This window comes from Aulostomus chinensis, chromosome 23, assembly GCF_037954235.1.
Source record: "Aulostomus chinensis isolate RoL2024-O1b breed Wild chromosome 23, RoL_Achi_v1.0, whole genome shotgun sequence".
Classification (NCBI taxonomy): domain Eukaryota; kingdom Metazoa; phylum Chordata; class Actinopteri; order Syngnathiformes; family Aulostomidae; genus Aulostomus; species Aulostomus chinensis.
The window spans coordinates 3,808,275-3,828,182 of record NC_141342.1 but is presented as its reverse complement, the minus strand read 5'-3'; the positions used below and the strand labels follow the sequence as shown (position 1 = coordinate 3,828,182).

Here is a 19,908-nt window from a genome sequence, read left to right as displayed (position 1 = left end):
AGGTCCGCTGGCAAACACAAGACAGGTCGGGAATTTCAAGCTGCATCTTTTTTCCTCCAAAACAGAGAATCCCTCTCCCATCAGCAACAACCGCCCCCCGGCGCGACGACCCATTCCCAAACTTCAGCTTCCTCTTTCACTGAATTAAATCCCCGATATTCAAGTGTTTCAGATCAGCACCTCTTCATTGAGAAGCGCGCAGGAGCATCTTTCCGTGTGATTACCTGTAGTGGACTCGGTCGATGTGCCCGGAGCGCGCTCAGTCATCGCATGATCAGTTTGCTGGTGGCTGTAAAGTCCACACCAGCCTGAGGAGGGAAAGAACGCTTACGGAGAGACGATGAGGGGAGAGAGATGTAGAAGAGAGGAGAGGGAAGCAAAGGGGGAGATCAGAGGGTCTTTGGGGGTTTGGTGCGTCTTGCGGACCGCTACAGTTTCCAGGTGGTGCGCTGCTGCTGCGCGGCTCCGTCTCAGCGGTGCACCCAGGCCCCTGTCTCCGGTGTCCGAGCTCTCCAGGGGCCTCAGCAACACTTTCGAATCATCCCCGGTTGGAGGTGATGAAGGAGGCTTTGCGTCTGCAGCAAATATTCACGCCGCGCGCAAACTTCTGCTTCCTTCCTCCCTCCTTCTCAGAGCTGATGGACCTCCCCCCCAAAAATGAAGGAAAATTGATAATCTGTTCGTTTCCCCCGCGCTTTCCTCCGCCGGTTTCCTCCTTCAAATAATTAAGAATCCAGCACTACTTTTGCTCGCATCCACAGGCGGTTCCCCGCACATATCCCGCATCAGGGTTTTAAAGCTCCATGGAGATGCTGCGGCACATCCTCGCGCGTGACTGAGACTTCTGATCTTCTCTAAAAATCACCTCCCCTCTGCATTGTTGCACACTCCTGCTCTCACTCCTGCTCTCACTCCTGCTCTCACCCCTGTCTCCTCCACACTGTACTCGCTCAGTTCCGTCCATCAGCGAAGCTCTCACAGCTGGATGGGGGGGCGATGGGTGGGGGGTCGGGGGGGATACTAACTTCTCATTCCCCGCCCAGTGAGCGCTCCCTCTGCGCCAATCACAGCGAGGCCTGAGATGGGGCTCCGCCCTCACTGGCTGAGGGAGCTGTCAGACAGAGTGGCAGCGCAGAAAGGGGGGCAGGTGGGGGGGCGGGGGGCGAAACAGCTGGAATCTTATTGTCAAGTATCCGCCAATGAAAAGCGAGGGAGTGATGGCATCCGGACAGCGGCGCGCTCTGATTGGTTCAGAGCTTTATTATGGAGAGTTTTGAGGGAAAAGTTGCCACATGGTGCAATGTGACTCCAACTGAGTGAGCGATGTCGGGAAATACATAAGAGACTGGTTGCCAGGATCCACGAGCAAGAACACATAGAAGCCAAGCTTGTACATTTTGTTCCTGAATATATTGTTCAAAATGTTTTTTTTTGGTCTGATACATCAGGAGTTACACGAGTGAAGTTGTACTTTGTTATTTCCTGATAGTGAGAATTTAGTTTTAAATGCCCATCTGCATCCCTGCCTCCTTCTCATTTGTCCATACGCTTCCTGGTTTTCTTTCAAAATTTGTCAATGTAAAAATAACGGAAATGTTACAGCAGCAAAGAGATGGTAAAATAGCGCAGAACAACAATACTGTGTTTTTATATACGGGGTAAAAATGCAGTATCAAGGTAAAAACTGTATAAAATATGTAAAGTATAAATATTGGAAAATATAAAAACAGAAACAGTATACATGCAAGGAAAACCAAAAAATTCACAAATTTTGATATATAAACAGAAACAACACACAAACTGAAAAGTAACAGGAAAGAAAGATTTACAGTTGAATGACTACTGCACAGAGGGAAATATTTCTAGCTGCACAGTCGGGATGAACTTGAGACACGAGAAATGTCTGATTGTGATGAAGTTCTCACGCAGCTCCATCAGCTCCGTGAGCAGAGAACCCCTAAAGTCACCCCAGGGCTCCTCTCACGGTACGGGCAGAGAACCTGATCCCAACCTGACACAAGTAAAGGAAAAAGAGCCATCTGTCATTCACATGGAAACAAAGCAAAGGCTAGGTAGTGCACAGTTGGCCACTAGGTGAAGATGTTTCCCCAGGTCATCTCTCTCTCTCTCTCTCTCTCTGGTGCTCTTTCTGCAGAAGCCTGGGGGTTTACAAGTGATATTGAATCACATTGCCCCCCCCCCCCCCCCCCCCATTTTAAAAATCCCACAGTTCATGTCAACCAGTGTTTCTCAAACGTGTTCGGGCCACCGACCACCTTCCCAATTAAAAAGAAAAAAACAAAAACAAAACCCTCACAGTCCCCAAAAACATGAACAGGTCCACTTCAAGTGAATATCAAAATCAAGCCTCAGTACATGACAGTTTCACAAATCGCATATCAATATGATTATGATTATTATTCATTATTTTCTGACTCTTCAGGGGTGGGAGGGGCAAGATGGCGGCATTTGTGGAACAGAAAGGTGATGTGTTTATGGGTAATAACAGAGTCAGATGGAGTTCATGTCAGAGAAAACTAAAACAGCGAGGCAGGGCAGCAACATGTAGGATGGAAAGTGGCAGTGAGGGCTTCTCTCTGCTGCTGCACGTGCTATCATTATTTAATCAGCCAAATCCACAACAAAGCTGTGCTCAGCCACTTTTGTTAGACATCGGAGTGAGTAATGTTATGAAACAGAGTGGAAACAAGCTCAGCTCATTGATGCTACATGTTAACCACCGCTTAGGCTACCGCTTGCTTGCTAATGCTACCGTTCAGCTAAGTCTTGATAGGCATGACGTCACATCACAAGTTCACCAAACATTTAAGGCAACAACAGTGCTGTGATTTCAGCGTCACTGGAAGCTACAGAGGATCTTTCTGAAGTGCTACACGTCAGTCTGGCTGAAGTGTTAGCATTAGCTTACAGCCAACTCGCATCTCTATGGCGGCAGTCTTAGTTTTAGCTCGCAAGCTTCTCACGTCCATCTGGAGCACTGCTCGCCCGGTCCTCATGAATGTGTTGCTGCAGTGTTAGCATTCTTTCACTGGCTAGTGACTTATGCATTGCTGCAGTATTATCGTTAAGCTCACTGCCTCTGCTGCTCATTCTCATTGCCACGACAGAGTGAGAAGCTTGCAGGGACAACGATCTTATACACAAACTCAGTAAAGTTTGTCCAGAGTCACTATAAGTTTTTACCGGTTTAAAATAATTCTATTCTATCTCTACTATTCACAAACCACTAGCTGGCGCTCACCACACTTTTAGAAAAGCTAATATAAATACACACACACACACACACACACACACACACACACACACCATTTGCCACCACACATTGCGTGCTTCATTTTCACTGTATGATCATCAATTTAAAAGCCAATCAATGACGACCACAAATTTCTTTGTCATGGCATCATCCACGTGTGTAGTAGCAGATATGAATCGTTACTGCTGCTGATGAATAAACCAGAATCACACGTGTGCACCACACGCACCACCACAAAAATGAGCACTAGCATGAACACACACCAGGGCAGTCTATAGAGCCTGTTTGGACTGATGACTTAACTGTGTAATTTCTTAACGGCGTCCTCATTAAACCATATTGATCCAGTTTGTACCTGTTAGCAGTTTGTTCCGACTAAGCAAGGAGAAAAAGTAGCTATCAGGACCAAGTTCTGGCTGAACCAAAAAGTACAAATTTAACATTAATTAATAAACAGCAGCCCAATTATGTATCTATTATTCATTAGTGGAATAAAAGATTGGCCATTGAACAGTGAACACTTCCCAAGGCGAGCTTTTGTGACTGCAGTGATGAATGATGTTTGTTCGTTCCAGCGAAGACCCCGTCAGGGAGAGGGATCTTTGCTCTCCGGGTGAAACTTTCTCTCAATCCGAAACAGCCACGACGGACGTTGGAGAATATTCGAAGGGGGTTACAAGAAGGCGACTAAAAAAAACCTAAATGAATTAGCAGAATTTCATGTTTATTGAAGATGTCATCAATTACCAGAAATATTCCCCTCAGCGTGACAAATGGATTACACTGCCTCCACCTTTGCGTAGTTGTGACCCTGCTAGCTGGCGATTTGGACTCCATTTTTGAGAGCTTACAGCCAAGGAGCCGGCCAAATGTGCAGATGTTTTCATTTAGCACCAACACCAAGGTCAAAAATATCCCTCTTTACACAGAACATATCTTAAATTGCTGTGAAATTTGCCGAGCACTTCTTTTACAGTGTCAGTGACCGTAAATAGATTGGTTCTTTTCATCCAGCGTTTCCGTTCAGTGGTGTGCCGTAACAGTTTCAGCCTCTGGAGATAGCAAGTCTCTGGAGTGGAAGTAATCTTACATGAAATCTGAGCTCACAGGTGTCACTTAATCTGTTGTGGGCGGCGGCAGCATCGCTTGGTGTTCGAAAGGTAAACCAAATTCATGTAAGCAGATGACACCAGCCACCAGCCACCAGCTCCCTCTGGAACAACAAGAATAAATGCCTGTTTTCAGTCGGTTTAGGAGGGGGTATGAACCTGTTTATTATCTGAGAAAAATAAATTTAGCACCACGTAAACCATTACAATGATTGATTCCTGGCTGACTTCCTCCTGCGAGTCCTCTTGACGTACATTAATAGTGACATTTATTTGTCAAAATGGCAGCCGACATACTAAACCTGAAGTCTGCTGAGAGCTAGTTTTTAATTTTAAGACACCTGAATGTTATTAGACAATTAGATGAGACAGAAAGCTATGAAATATTGAACTTTTCAAACAAATCCAGGAGAGACAGACAGAAGAACTGGAAAGTCTGACAGCTGCATGCATCAAAGCTTCTTCCAATGGGGACGAGTGAATCCGACCCCAGCAGTTTATGGACAAAGTCGTAATGATGACTCTCAAGAGCTGCTGACCGTGGTGTGGACGTTTGTCGGCAAATCCTGTGATTAAGAGGCTCCTGTTGATTCCCATACCACCCTTCACACTCCAGGGCGACAAGACGACAGGCCTCATGTGGTCTGACAACAGACTGTGACTTCAATGGTCGTTCTCCACTCAGCACCTAAATGAGCAGAACCATGACACTGTGATGAAAGTGACACTTCACCTAAACACCTAAATTTTGCCTTCAAGCACTCACGTGTACTTGTCTCAACTTCAAAGTTCTTCTTCCCTCCCGCATCGCTTTTTCTGACTTCAGAATGCAGGGAGAGCCAGCCACGTATATTTAGCTTGAAGCTAATGGTGACCCTAAACCCCACACGATAAACAAAAATAGAAAAAAAAGTTTGTTTATCAAATCTTAGCACTTTGTCCATGATCGTCTTCTTTATTGAGACCTATGCTCAGTAATCAAACACAGCGATGTGTGCCTGTCACACTGACCTTTGACCCTCAAACTCTCAACAGTTCATATCTGCCTTCCAGTGGGCTTTTGTGGAAAATTTCAAGGACTTCCCTCACTATGTGAGGTGGCACTGACTATGACCTTTGACCTTTTAAAAAGTAAAATTGTTTCAGCTTTTAGTTTCATCTTTGAGTCCCGGTTGACATTTGAACCAAATTTAAAGAAATTGCCTCAAGACATTCCAGAGATACAACATTCATGAAAAAATTGATCGCACAGATGGGCAACCCAAAAACAAGATGGCTCCATCGGTGTGATGGCGTACATTTGAGCATAGGAATCATTGTACGACTGGACTCGCGTCTGATTTATCAAGCTGGTCGTAGCTCAAAGGTCACAGCGTACAAATGCCCCAACATACATCCAGGTTTCAGAGGCCTCGCCCCTCAAATGTTTGACACGGAGAAGCGTTGTTACTCAGCGAGGATGACGAGGTGACTCCCCCCTCCTGTAACCGTGCCCCTGTGCGGTTGCCATCGGGCATATTGCTATTCATCATGTATTCTTAAAGGAATACGTGGCTTTGTGTTCTTAGATGCCTGTCAGAATCACCTCATCATAATGCCTCAGCTCCTCAGGTCCACTCTGCCGCACCGCCAGGTCAGGCTGCGTTGAAAACGTGCACGGTCTCACACCTGTGAGATTTGAACATAGCAGCTCACATCCATATTGATAAATCCCCAGATGTACCAACGTACGCTCGTTTCCCATCACGTTTGTTTGATGAATGGGGGCCAACGCCTCCAGCTTTCACTGATGTGGGGCTATAAATGTAACAGCAAGATTATTGAGCTCTTTTTGTCACAAGAAACCTAATTACAGAGCAGTAAACAAACCAAAACCCATTTATTTTGAGTGGCAGCAAACTGAAAGGTGTCATGTTGACTTCTTTTAATCACTAAAATCAGCAGAAGTTCAGAATTATCAGTGTGGTCGCAGTGAAATGTAGGACATGCTTTTCGCACATGCTGTTTAACTTTGTGGTATTTATTCTCTGGACAGGCAGCCTGGTCTTATTTTTGAAGTATTTTTATTTACTTCAGGACGATATAATCTGACAACTTGGTTAGAAATCTGAAATATTTCCACATACATTAAATATTCACAGCAGTGAACATTCCAAAGTTTCCCATGATTTAACAGGACCGTGCGGTCTGACGACACTGAACATGACATCTTCAATCAGCTTCAGTCCCAAGACACAGTCAACCTTCCCTCCACACATTTTAAGATGTATGAATCATTTAAATACTAATTATTATCTCATACAGCTCCAGGCTGCAGATGTCTCTTCACGAGTTTCCACATTTCACTTGTAGAAGTTCCATACTGGGCTGTGATTGACTCCAAAACTAAACTTTTTTTGGTACGTGTCCTAAATATAATCTGGACACAGAAAAGCTTTCCGCTTTCACCAGATGACAGTTTAGCCCAAGCAAATGCTTTAGTCGTATAAAAGCAGGAAATTAAGTAGGTGCAATGAGTACAGAATGTAACTTTTGCTCCTACAGCAGCAACAACAGCCTTTACTGCCAGAAGTTCCTCTGACAAAAAAAGCTTACATTCTGTTGAACTGTCAGTGGTGAGGGAACCAATCAAGATGGTGTTCATGTTGATTTCACTGTGGTTTATTTTGGACTCAAACGTTGAGGCATAATTAGCAGACAACCGCCATGACGTCCTTAACACTGGGATGACATCCAATCACCTCACATTTGACTTCAACCAGGGGACAGGGGCCTCCCTCGGCAAAGCCTGGGGCCGTGAGCTGAAAAGGGGATGGCCGATTACATTCGTTCAAGAGCAACGACAGTGGAAAACCCCCTTAAAGTGATATTTCGTTGTTATTTTATCAGATAAAAAGACTTTCTGAGAAAAAAAAATGACAAGATCACTTTTTTTTGTCTTCCTCAACTGGCTCCCTCCTAGCGGCCACTGCAGCTAAGCCAACCAGCCTTAAATCCTTCAAAAACCAATCCACTTTATACTTGACAGTGTCTAAGCTTTTTCAGTGTCTAAAAAATGGTGATTGGTAAAGTGCTAAAGGGGTTGTTGCAGACATTAAATGACATCCAGGTGAAAAAGTGTAAGCTTAGTTGTGTCGACAGTGACGTCGCATCTGTGTTGTAGTTCACTCACAGCCTATCGATAGCCTTCTACTTTCTCGTGATCGCATTTCTGCTGCAAGAATCAGAAAAGATGGTGTCAATTTGTTAAGATTATCTTCTCATACACTTTTCTTTGCCACAAAGCATATTTTTTTTAGTAAGAATTCAAAATACAATCTAAAAATCCCACTGGCTTTTGGTCAAGAGAACCCCAAAAAATGCTACCTTCCAGGCAGCAGGACCATTAAAACCTGAGCACGCTTGGACCAGCGCAAGAGTGAGTACAACATCATTTTGCATTTGTTCAATAACTCAATCCATACCAACTTGTTTTGGAGGGCCATTTCTTGACAGGAATGGTGCATTCTCACAACACTGTCTCTTACAGTCATATCCCTCATTTTGCTTTTTACAATGTGAGGGATATGACTGGACTGCCCCCCTTAGTAGCTATAAGGACATACACACACACACACACACACACACACACACACACACACGGCTGGACTAAGAGCTGCAGGACAGGAGAGGACGGCGCTGCTAACCACTAACCACACCCAGGACTCCATCTCCTTGATGAATGATAGTTTATTCAAGCCCTAATGCAACCCAAAAATGCACTGTGTGCGACTCTGACTCATACATGCCAGTGTGTGTGTGTGTGTGTGTGTGTGTGTGTGTGTGTGTGTGTGTGTGTGTGTGTGTGTGTGTGTTATGGGCACACAAAGAGCATCAGCAACATTTTCAGTCATTTAGAAAGGAAATCCCTCCTAATTACCAAATGTTAAAGGCGAGATTCCAGTGTGTACAAAGCTGCGCAGCTTGTTCATGCCGGCTTGCCCACCTAAAAATCCCTGATTCACATGTTGGTAACCTTGGTTACAGAGCAGAGGAACATTTTCAACGCCACAGAGCTAACAAAGAGGAAGTAGAGCAGATGGGGTGGGACAGGAGGACGATAAACTAAGACTGGAAACTGGAAGGAGCAGGTAGATGACGATCAGGAGGATAACAGTGACAGCAAGTGAGGAGTGGGAACTGGACTGAAGAGAGGAGCGGAATCACACAAAAACACAGCAATGATCGGGAGGCAAACAGAGGCAGATGAAGAAGTTTAAGACAAAGCACAAGTTGTTCGGCAAAGCTGTGCCATTATGACTCATGGATAGATGCTGAGACCAGAAGTCTACTTTTGCTTTCTCTTTGATTCTCTCCTTTTTGTCCTCTCTGAGCCTAATTAAAGCAAACTGATAACCAGAAGTCACTATTGCAACACGACAAAACAGGCAGAAGTGAGAGGAAAAGTTGTGAGAGGGAGAAACCCAAGGGCCCTCAGCGCTTTCATGTTTTCCCTCTTTCAGCATCCTCACCCCTTTTAGCATTGCAATACTCTCCCAGTGGGGGTCTTTGTGAGTCAACCCAGGACGAGCCGCGGTCTCAAGGGTAAGGCGGGGCTTTGTGTGACCACGTGTGTCCCATGATGCCAAAGTGTGGAAAACTATGTGTGTGGGAGAATCATACAAGTCCTGGTGATGGGACATGTGGCAGGGTTATACGGCTCAGCACCATTTCATTGCCCTTTTCTTAGCCATTATAGCAACACTTCAATCACAATTAGTCACAACTATGTGTCTTGAGTGCACGGCGATGTTTTTCCCTACTGCATGATTTCTTTGTGACTCCAGAAGACTGATATAGCAAGCTACATATATTTAGCTTGAAGCTAATAGTGAGTGATGGCTAACAACAACAAAATTGTCCAAAAATGTATCTTAATCTCTCAAGTGCATCGTCCAGTGTAACCTCTGTCCTCTTTTTCAAAGCAGGTTAAAACTGTATCTTTTTGCACAAGTCCTTGGCTTGGTTGGATGATTGAACATGTAGCACTGTGATAAGGAATCGTTATTTTATGTCTTGTCTGTCATTTATCCCATCACCTTCACATCTTGGATGTTTTAAGTTTTCATCTGATATATTCTTTATCTTGTGTTTCTGTTGGATATGATTTGGCTACATGACATTTGCTTTTTATCAATGCCGAATGTGCTACATAAAGAAACTTGACATGACTTGACATGCATTTTGTGGATGATGTGGTCCTCTTAGCTCCATCAGGCCGCGACCCCCAGCTCTTGCTGAGACGGTTCGCAGCCGAGTGTGAAGCAGCTGGGGTCTCGGGGTCTTGTTCACAAGTGAGGTTAGGATGAAGCGGGAGATTGACAGGTGGATTGGGGCAGCATCCAGTGATGCGTGTGCTAAACCAGTCTGTTGTGGTGAAGAGGGAGCTTAGCCAAAAGGCGAGGCTCTCGATTTACCGGTCAATCTACGTTCCAACCCTCAGCTGTGGTCATGAGCTTTGGGTCATGACTGAAAGAACAAGATCCTGAATACCAGCGGCTGAAATGAGTTTCCTCCTCAGGAAGGCTGGGCTCTCCCTGAGAGACAGGGTGAGAAGCTCAGTCCTTCAGGAGGGACTCAGAGTAGAGCTGCTGCTCCTCCATGAAGAGGAGTCAGTGGAGGTGGTTCAGGCATCTGGTGAGGATGTCTCCCTCAGGAGGTCTTCCAGGTATGTCTGACTGGGAGGAGGCTGACCCAGGATGCGCTGGAGGGATTGTATCTCTTGGCTGGCCTGGGAACGCCTCAGGATTCCCCCGGAAGAGCTGGTGGAAGTGGTTGGGAGAGGACAGTCTGGGCTTCCTTGCTGAGGCTGCTGCCCCCGCGACCCGGACCAACCGGATAAAGCGGAGAAGGACGACAACGACATGGCTTTCTTCAACCAGCCTTATGCTCAGTAATCCACAACCTTTGACTTGAGCTAAACACAAACAAAAGCCTGATGCTCCATCACAGTAGCACTGAACAGGAAGGGTTACAGTGAGTTTGCCAGGATTACTGAAGGCATACTGAATAAAAGAAGAACTGGATTATAAAGGACGATGCGCTTGGGAGAGTGTGATTGGACATTTTTACTGTTGTTAGCTGTCAGTCTCCATTAGCCTGAAGCTAATTCCACTGGTTCTTTCTGAATTCTGGAGTAACAAAGAATTAATGCAGAAAAACAACAATGAATCTCACTGTGGTGCTATGGACAAAGTCGGGCTTCGTTCTGTGGGAATCAGAAAATGTCAGTCTTGACCAAAGAGGCCAACAGACAATCCAACAATTCTCACTCGTGACAAAGACTAATAGCTAATATAATATTGGCAACCTGGATGATTTCTGAATAGAGACTTTGGTGGAGATTTTTCTCGTCCTCAGCCCAGTAACCGCTGACTGACGGGCAGTGTGAGACAGACTGATGGCTGCAGCCTGGCTATGTGGGTTAAAAGCTGACTGTGCCTATTTACAAGGGAGAAGGAAAAGCAATCACAGCAATTGATCACTCCCACAGGGTGAAGATATTGACAGGCAGGCTAACCCAGCCCGGACACACATTTTTTCATGTGAAAAATGCAGCACATACCTGCTAAGGAGCCTCATTTAAGTCTGACATATTACCTCTGAAAAGCTGAAAAATTAGTCTCTGGTCAAACTTTTAAAACACAGACTATTTTCCAGGATCTAGATTGCCAGTTTTGTTGAGACATCTGTCTTTCTGTCTGGCTTTTTGGATTCTTTTCATAAATGGGATACTCCTAATAAGGGTGGCTTGACATTGCATGCATGTGTGCATGCGTGCGTGTGTGTCTGTGTGTGTGTGTGTTCTGAACCTCCGACCTCAAAAATGATCTACAGCTGCTACCTGCCAATTGTGTCTGACAAGCGCTCTGTTCATCTACTATCACGTCCACTCTCCTACACAGTAAGCAGATATGAAGACACACAGACAAACTTTAATCACACACTCACAGGCAGAAGACATGCTCAGACACACAACAGGACAATAAATCCACCAAGAATGATACGGCACACAGAAGTTGAGCACTACCAGGTGACACGCTCGTGCGAGGACCCTCAGCCTGATTCCTCCTCATCATGAGAGGAGGGAAAACACATGTTTACGTCTCGTACGTGATTGAAAAGCCTCTCAACGAGCTTCCTCACTGAGCCAAGTTTGACCGAACACTTGCGTTTCCATCCTGCACGCCAGAAATAGCAGGCGGCCTCTTGAATGTATATATGTTACCCAATGAAGATTAAATAAAAGACCGGGGCCCTCACATTTGTCTCGACTCATTTCCCCGACTGAAATGATCAATATTTCCATTCGCGTGATGACTCTGGTGGGTGTTTTGAATTATAAGAATGATGGAAAAGTGGAGGAGTTGGAGAGGAACAAGTGTACGGGGCAAACCAGAAGGGCACTCTGCGGAGCGCACAACTCTGGCCAAGATAGCCCACTTCTTTGCAGACATTAGCCGATATTTTCAAATGTTGACATAGTTGATATGATATTTGCATTTTGTGCTTCCTGAAAAACATATGGAGTAGACATTAGGGTTGTCAAAAGTATCCATATCCAGATATTATTTGATACTAAAAACTAGTATTTGCATACAATATTCATTTGCCAAAGTATCAATACCAACGGCGCCCTCTTCGGCTGCAGTTGACACACAGCTTCACTCAGCACCGCCGCACACACAGACTTTGCTCCTCCCCTTACTAGAAGCTCAGCGTGTGAAGGACAGAGCTGGTGAAAAATGGCGAGTGCTGCTGCTGGACATTTGGGTCCAATTTTTGTCAAAAATGTCAAAAGAGAAAGCCCAGTGTGGCAGTATTTTGCTCATGAGGCAGTCATAGTTAGCAACAGGCCTGTTTGCAAGCACCGCGACAAGGCAGTGGCGACAAAGTCAAGTAGCACCAGCAACTTGACAAAACATCCAAAAGACAGACACCCCACACTTTACAATGAATTGCAAGAGGTCAGTAAAGCTCCTGTGTCAACAACATTGAAGTATTAAGCATTACCTCGCCCGAAGGCTGCTGGGAGAGGCTCCAGCCACCCCCCCCCCCCCCCCCGTGACCGTTAACAGGATAAGTGGTAGAAAATGGATGGATGGATGGATGATCAGCAGTCTCAAGTTTGCATTCTCTGCGGGTGTGAGATGTGAGAGAGGGGGAGTTTGATCCCAGATATGTTGTTTTGTTGTGTTGTAGGCTATTAAAAGAAATGAACAATATCAGCCAAATCTGAGCCAATTTGATCATACATCCCTATTCTTGAATAAACTTTAATCGGGAACCCACAAAATTCTGTTCGCTGAGAGATATTATCACTGTAAATTCTTCAAATTACCCATCAAAGCGATTTCTATATTATTCACTGAGTTACATATATGTCTACACTTTAGTGAAAAAACATAACCTTATACCCTTCAACCCCATGTCTGCACCCCAATTGAGGCTTACATGTTTGTCCTAGCGCTGAAACCACTTCCCATCAAATTGGATTTTTATTTGTGCAGCGGTTTTTGCACAATCTTGTTGACGAACCCAACCCCACCTCCTCAGAGGATGCAAAGAGGAAGAATTGCTGCCTGTCAGTCTGCATGTATTTCAAATTAATCCAGTCTCTTTTGTCTTCAATTGCATTGCCATTACAGTGTCCTGGAGGTTCAAATTCAGATTTGTTCAGACCCTTTTAAGACTGCTGAATAAAATATCATGACTCCTCACTACGATACCAGTAAAGAAAAACCTGACAACTCTCTCTCGGTTGCTGGGTGCTATTGATCTGAGATAGATACAGTATATCTAAGGTGGTTCGGTTATCACAACATTGCAGTAACTTCCTAAATGCCTATCAAAATCATAGTCAAAGATACATTTTATATCAAGGCTAAGACTTTCTAAGGCCTAGCGGGAGTCCTGATATTAAAGGTTACCAGCCTTGTTCTGCTGTTTTGTCCTCTTGGATTTAATAAAAGGAGGAAAGCTTGAGGCTGTATGGATCTGCAGTGGTCAGAACAGTTTCCTCACAGCAAGAAGGTTCAAACTCTTTCTCAGTGGCATTTGCACGCTCTCCCTGTGCCTTCCACGTATGCGCCAAAAATGTGCATGTTCAGATAACTAGCTCTTAACAGGCTCTTAATTGCCTGTGGGGGTGACCGTCGGGTTGGCCGGTGGTGGCTTCAAGATTTCTTTTAAAAACAAGGCATGAGATAGAAGTTTAAATGCAAACACCAGTGTGTGTGTGTGTGTGTGTGTGTGTGTGTGTGTGTGTGTGTGTGTGTGTGTGTGTGCGTGTGTGTGTGCCCCCCACTTTTTAACACACATTTATGGCCTCTTTACAACTAGGCCAAACTCACCCACTAACCAGCAGCCACATCCAGCATGTGTTTGCAACACACAGCAACTCTCCCTAAACCCCTACAGCAGGGGTGTCAGACTGGTCCAGCAAAGGGCCGTGTGGCTGCAGGTTCTCATTCCAACCAAGCAAAAGCAACACCTGATCCAACAAATGAGCTGTGTGGGCACAGCTTAGTTGATTTAAGTAGAATCAGGTGTTGCTTTTGCTCGGTTGGAATGAGAACCTGCAGCCACACGGCTGTCTGACACCCCTGCCCTACAGACTGTCTCATAGCCAATCAGCAACATGCTGAAACTCACCATGAAGATGCAGCTGGGACAGCTACACTGCATACACCCAAACTGTGTGGTGAGAACCAGACCAGTAATGGCCCAGATCCGGCCTACAGGTGTGCTGAGTTGATCAGAAATGTTTCTTCTTATTTATATCACTACAGAATTGTAACTCGCAGATGATCTGGGGTGATGAAGCAGTTCCCCCTCTTAACAGCAACTGGCTCATCTTTTAAAAGCTGGAATTTTTTCTTTGATGGCCATGAAAATTGATTTCAAATCCCAAACCACTAAGTCAACTCGGAGGCATCCTGAGGATTCCAACTGTCAGTTACATAAAAGAGAGGAATAGGCTATCAGCCCTGAAGGAGGTCAGACCTCTCTGTGCTCTTCTTTTAAAGCTCTTTCAGACAGACTTTGTAAATAAATCGACTTAATAAATGTAATAATTGCTTCAGTCATATTAAAGTGTATTGGAGCTGCTGGGAGCCATTAAAATGTCAGGAAAAATGTGAAGGAGGGAAAAAGAAATGTAAAAGAACAGATTCCTCCCTACATCTCATCCATTGCCTTGTGTGTTTCTCAGCAGGGAGAATTTTCCCGAAGTGACACTGCGTTATGTCTTTTCAAGTGCATCTCTCTCTCTACCTGTGTGTGTCCCTCCGCAAAAACTGCACAAATTTTACATATGCATGCAATTTTGGAAATAATTTCCTCACGATGCAGGGTCAGATAAAGCAGACAGAACAACTATTTGTATTAATTTAGGCAGGAATGTCTTAAATAGACCTCCAGAATTCAGCAGCTCTTTATTAAATAAGACTTTCATCAATAAAACAATCTCTATTTCACAATATTTATGGACTTAATCTTGGCATTGTTGAATAAAGTTCAGTAAATAATGCTTTTTCTACCAAATAAGCAGCAAAGGGTGGATGTCTGATCAGTCGGGTGTCCAGGGGTCATGTGAGTTTCCTTTCATTTTTGCGTCTCCAGTTGCAGCAGTTTATTATGTAAATGAGGTCGTCTCATTCATCATCCAGCGTGATGAAGTGGCCAGAGAGGAATGTCATCTGGACGCACATCAGAGGGAAGGAAGGAGAGGAGCGATACCAGGGGAACAGATGTGGATATAGTAGGTGGGAGAACATTTCCATAAGCCACTGAAAACCCAGGAGTGTGGTGCAAGAGTGTGTGCGCGCACACGCACACACGCGCGTGTGTGCGAGGGACTTCTCACTAATGGGGATTAGTCCATACAGTCTGTGTTTACACCAGCTGCGCCAGCACCATCAGTGACACCAGGCTAGAACTGCTAACATTGCTAACAGCTCTGTAATGGATGACCTGCAGCTCGCCGAGTGTGTCTGAGAACGGAAGCACTTAAAACTGGCAGCAAATACAGCATTCACCATGATTTTACGTAGGCTCCCATCAATAGCCAACCGCTAAATATCCGTGTCTATTGCAGTGTCCATTCCAGTCTCCATGTTTGATCAAGTCTGGAAATATGATGGCCCTCAGTCATCAAATTACAAATCTGATGGTCATCTCAGAACACACCACCACATTTTCATTTAATGAAAGAGCACAAAGCAATCACAGGGACGCGGATTCAGGAGGGAGACGGCATCCCCTAAATGAGCATCTGCACTGCTTTACATGATATATTTAATACATGATGAACCGTGCAACAGAGCAAGAGCAGGTTCAGCAGTGCGCTGATAGGCAGACGGATGATGAGCGAGGCTGCGGACAGACAGACGGCTGACTGGGTCAGTGGGGAACTCTACAGTACATTCTGGAGAGTTAGAAATGTGTCTATGGGCTTCTGCAATATATTGAGCTGCCATGTGCTCCAAAGGCTGTCTAATAATCATCGATGACAAATGTCATCCATCAATTAAATGTTAAAACATCTGCTGATGACGACAACCTTGTTAGCCACATAACAGGGATTTCAATCAAAACCATGTGTTCCGACTTTGAATTTCACTTTTAAGTCAGTCACAACATCATAGTTGGTTCAGCTGATCAGGTAACGTGATGGTTTCAATCTCCAGGTCTGAGAAGTTCCTCTTCCCGGCCAGATTGTGTCTCTCCATGTCATAATAATTGAGGGGGGTGGAGGGAGTTTTCCAAAACCAGAATATACCAGGATCTAACACAATTGTATTCAGCCATGGTGGCACGGTGGTGCAGTGGTCAGCACTGTGGCCTCACACCAAGAAGGTTCCGGATTCAAGTCTCGGCTCCAGCACGGGATCTTTCTGTGTGAGTCTCCATGTTCTCCCTGTTCCTGCTGGGTTCTCTCTGGTACTCCAGCTTCCTCCACAGTCCAAAGACATCAAGAGGGACCAGGTTAATCCAGACTCTAAATTGACCGTAGGTGTGACTGTGAGTGTGAATGGTTGTCTGTCTCTATGTGTTGGCCCTGCCATGGACTGGTGACCTGTCCGGGGGAACCCCGCCTCTCACCCGAAGGCTGCTGGGATAGGCTCCACCCCCGCGACCCTTAACAGGATAAGAGGTAGAAAATGGATGGATGGATGGAAATGTTTTGCACCCCCCCCCCCATGCATGAAAGCTGCTGGGATAAGCTCCAATCCCCCCCCCCCCCCCCCCCCCGTGACCCTTTATAGGATAAGAAGTAGAAAATGGATGGATGTTTTCAGCCATTTTGCTACAGATTGTCAAGGGACGGTCAGTTTTATAAACCATGTGAGTCCTGTCATATGATGATTCCTACGCTCAAATCTGTGCCTTTTCCTGCTCTTGCACGACAAAATATGGCCTTCTTCTACTAATCCAGGAGGAACGTGAAATCTTGGCCGCACCACCACAATCCTACTCTGCCTCTGACTGGATAATGCTTGTTGCTTTTACGCATGTGGAGTGAGATCCACTCAGAGGAGGAGTCGGAGTGGTATTCTAGGAAGAAATTAGATTTTTTTTCAATACCCCTGAGGGATCTGTGCATAGCTCTGTGCACACCCCCGTTTGGGAATCATGGTCCTAGGTAGCCATATACCTGCATCGTCATTTCATGAATTCCTGCTTTTGTTCCCAATTGCTGAAGACATTCTCAATTTACTGAAATCTGGTTTGTGTCCCTCAAAGGGGCTTAAATCATTCAATCACAGAACTGCAGTGGAGCAACTCTTTTTTTGGGAAAGTAGCCCTCTACTAACCAGAACGTTACTGGTGGATCCCCAGTTCCAAATCCAGTAGAGCGAGACACCAAACAAATGGGTGAAAGAGGCAACTCTGTTGCTGCTCAGCACCATTATGACTGGCTGCATATACAAACCAACAGGCCAGCCCATTAAATTTGTCCCCAAACAGGCAGCACATGTGAATGTGTAAACAGATTTATGTCCCCGCAGCATGAGAAATATCTGGCGTACACACACACACACACACACACACACAGGATTGACACCAGTGCATAGACAGGTACTCTTGGGTGGGTGTGTGAATGTGTGTTTTCTCTCTGGAAATATAGAGGGTGTCACCTGTTCCTCAGAGGGGTTTCTGAGTGGGTCTCTCCTGTCAGAATGGCCACACTTCATTAACCTGGAGAGAAGAGAGAGAGAGTGACAGAGAGAGAGAGAGAGAGAGTTTGTGTACATGATGCATGCGTGTGTGTGTGTGTGTCCATAATTTGGCTGGCCTTCGGCTTTTTTTCCAACGGTCTGGAGAAAGTTATGGCCACAATAGCGAGAAGCCACGCAAGTGTTCGCTCTCTGCTGCAAAATGTCCAGAAGAAAAATGATCTGCAGCTTTTCTCCATGTTCTTTGTGGTCACAGCACTGTTTGGAGTTTAGATGTCTCATCAAGAAGGAATTCCACTTCCACTTTATCAATCTTATTTCAAGGGGCTGGGAGCCTGTGAAGTAGCTTACAGATGTGACATGCTGGCTGAGGTTTACGCTTGGGTTCCGTCATTAAATATAGCACATATTATATAATTAGCTACAAGTGGAATTAAGTGGTTTTGCGTTTTGCACGCCAGCAGCAGCGCCTGCAGCCAAAACTTGGACCTGGCTTTGCACGGCAACCTCAGGGCTTACTTGGAAAAATGGCTTGACATTTGAACCCACTTTAAATATGTAGCTGGGAGAAAAAAACGTGTTGTACTGTTGTATACTGGACCATGAATGGCTTCCAAACGAGTTGAGATGTTAATCAAGTTGCAAATTTTACCTCAAGATTGAACGGGACCTCAGAGGCTTGGCACGCAAACATTTCAGCAGGTAAATAAGAAAATAGCTGCACTGCACATTCTTACTGGAGTGTTAAGAAGCTCCAGCATCCATGTCAAGATAAAAGAAGGGAGCTGAAAGTAAATGCAGGCTGTAGATAGAAACAGAAAGACAAGTCTTTTAAGTGTCTTTCAAGTAGGAGTCTTGAGCTCAAGGACGTTTTTCTCTCCTGCATTGCCTCTATGTAACTCCAGACTGCAGAAGGAGCCAGCCACATGTATTTAGCTTGAAGCTAATGGCGACTGACAGCAGACAACAGCAAAATGGTCCAAAAACATCTGTTTACACACTCTCAGGCACATCATCTGGTGTAATCCACATTATTTTTTATTCAGCCATACGTTTAGTACACCACAAATACTTCTTCTTTTAGTTGGAGTGCAGTTCTCCTCCAGCTTCTGCGGTCTATCATACACAGTATCTCTATACGTTTATCAAATGTTTTGCAAGGGCGGCACAGCGGTGCAGTGGTCAGCAGTGTCATCTCACAGCAAGAAGGTTCCGTGTTCGGCTGGAGCACGGGGTCTTCCTGTGTGAGTGTCCATGTTCTCCCTGTTCCTGCTGGGTTCTCTCTGGTACTCCAGCTTCCTCCACAGTCCAAAGACATCAAGAGGGACCAGGTTAATCCAGACTCTAAATTGACCGTAGGCGTGGCTGGGAGAGCCAATGGTTGTCTGTCTCTATGTGTTGGCCCTGTGATGGACTGGTGACCTGTCCAGGGGGAAGGCTGCTGGGATAGGCTCCACCCCTCCCCGCGACCCTTAACGGGATAAGAGGTAGAAAATGGAGGGATGGATGGATGGAAATGTTTTGCACCATTAATAAAAAGCAATTCAAAAACCAACATCTTCGCAATCTTAATCAAGTGTTGTCTCCTAAATCTGACCAGACCTCAATTGTATTGAAAAATTCACGTCATTTCATGGAGATGTTGTCAGTTAACAAAGATCAATCATTTCAGAACTACAAAACAACCTGAATGTCCTTCAATTAGAGATTTCATGCTTCCATCATGAAAAAAAGCTCCTGACCTCTACTAACTTTGTAATTTTCACGTAGCTTTATGAGATCAGATCGGACAAATCAAACCAAACCATTAAATACAAAATGTAATTAAGTATGCAAACATTGGAATGGAGAAAACTACAAAATAATGGACAAGTAGAAATGAAATATAGATTCAGAGTTATCAGTCCAAGTCAAAGAATAATCAAATTTCCCTGACATTTATAACCATTTCCTTGACTGGATCATTCAGTCTCTCTCCACAGAAATCTTGGCCAACACACACCAGCCCTCTTTCCAAAATATACAGTCACACTGATATTTCCAATAAAGTCTGAATTACAGCCTCCAATTGAGGCTGAGAAACAAACCTCTAGCGAACCCTGAGCAAGAGGATTTATCTTTTCGAGCTCTTCTCATTAAGGAAGCCATTCTAGCAGCAGCGCGCGACAGCCAGTCAACGGAAATACAACCGTAATCAAATCATCAATACGCCGCCGGCACAATATCACAGTTGTTATCTGTGTGTGTGTATATAAGCAGTAAGTCATTGAGGGCTCTGATTTAATGAGAACCTATTTGTTAGCAC

The 19,908-nt window shown here is 44.9% G+C and overlaps 1 protein-coding gene and 1 long non-coding RNA gene across 15 annotated transcripts in view; both read right to left on the bottom strand.

Moving 5' to 3' along the window:
* The window catches only part of cacna1g (calcium channel, voltage-dependent, T type, alpha 1G subunit), a 271,413-nt gene extending 270,485 nt beyond the window's left edge, over positions 1-928 (bottom strand). For all 13 annotated transcript variants that reach the window (XR_015111675.1, XM_086196398.1, XM_086196399.1 and 10 more), the window contains exon 1: positions 225-928. The gene's annotated coding sequence lies outside the window, so the exon portion shown is untranslated. The remainder of the gene's footprint in view (positions 1-224) is intronic.
* A 3,472-nt stretch (positions 929-4,400) lies between these two features.
* The window catches only part of LOC147239176 (uncharacterized), a 31,290-nt gene continuing 15,782 nt past the window's right edge, over positions 4,401-19,908 (bottom strand). The window contains exons 2-5 of one of the 2 annotated variants that reach the window (XR_015111628.1): positions 17,565-17,625; positions 5,150-5,259; positions 4,923-5,071; positions 4,401-4,487 (exon numbers count right to left, since the gene is read on the bottom strand). This is a non-coding gene — a long non-coding RNA (uncharacterized LOC147239176). Of the gene's footprint in view, positions 4,488-4,550; positions 5,072-5,149; positions 5,260-17,564; positions 17,626-19,908 lie in introns of those variants that run through there. The other variant, XR_015111627.1, reaches the window with a different exon arrangement.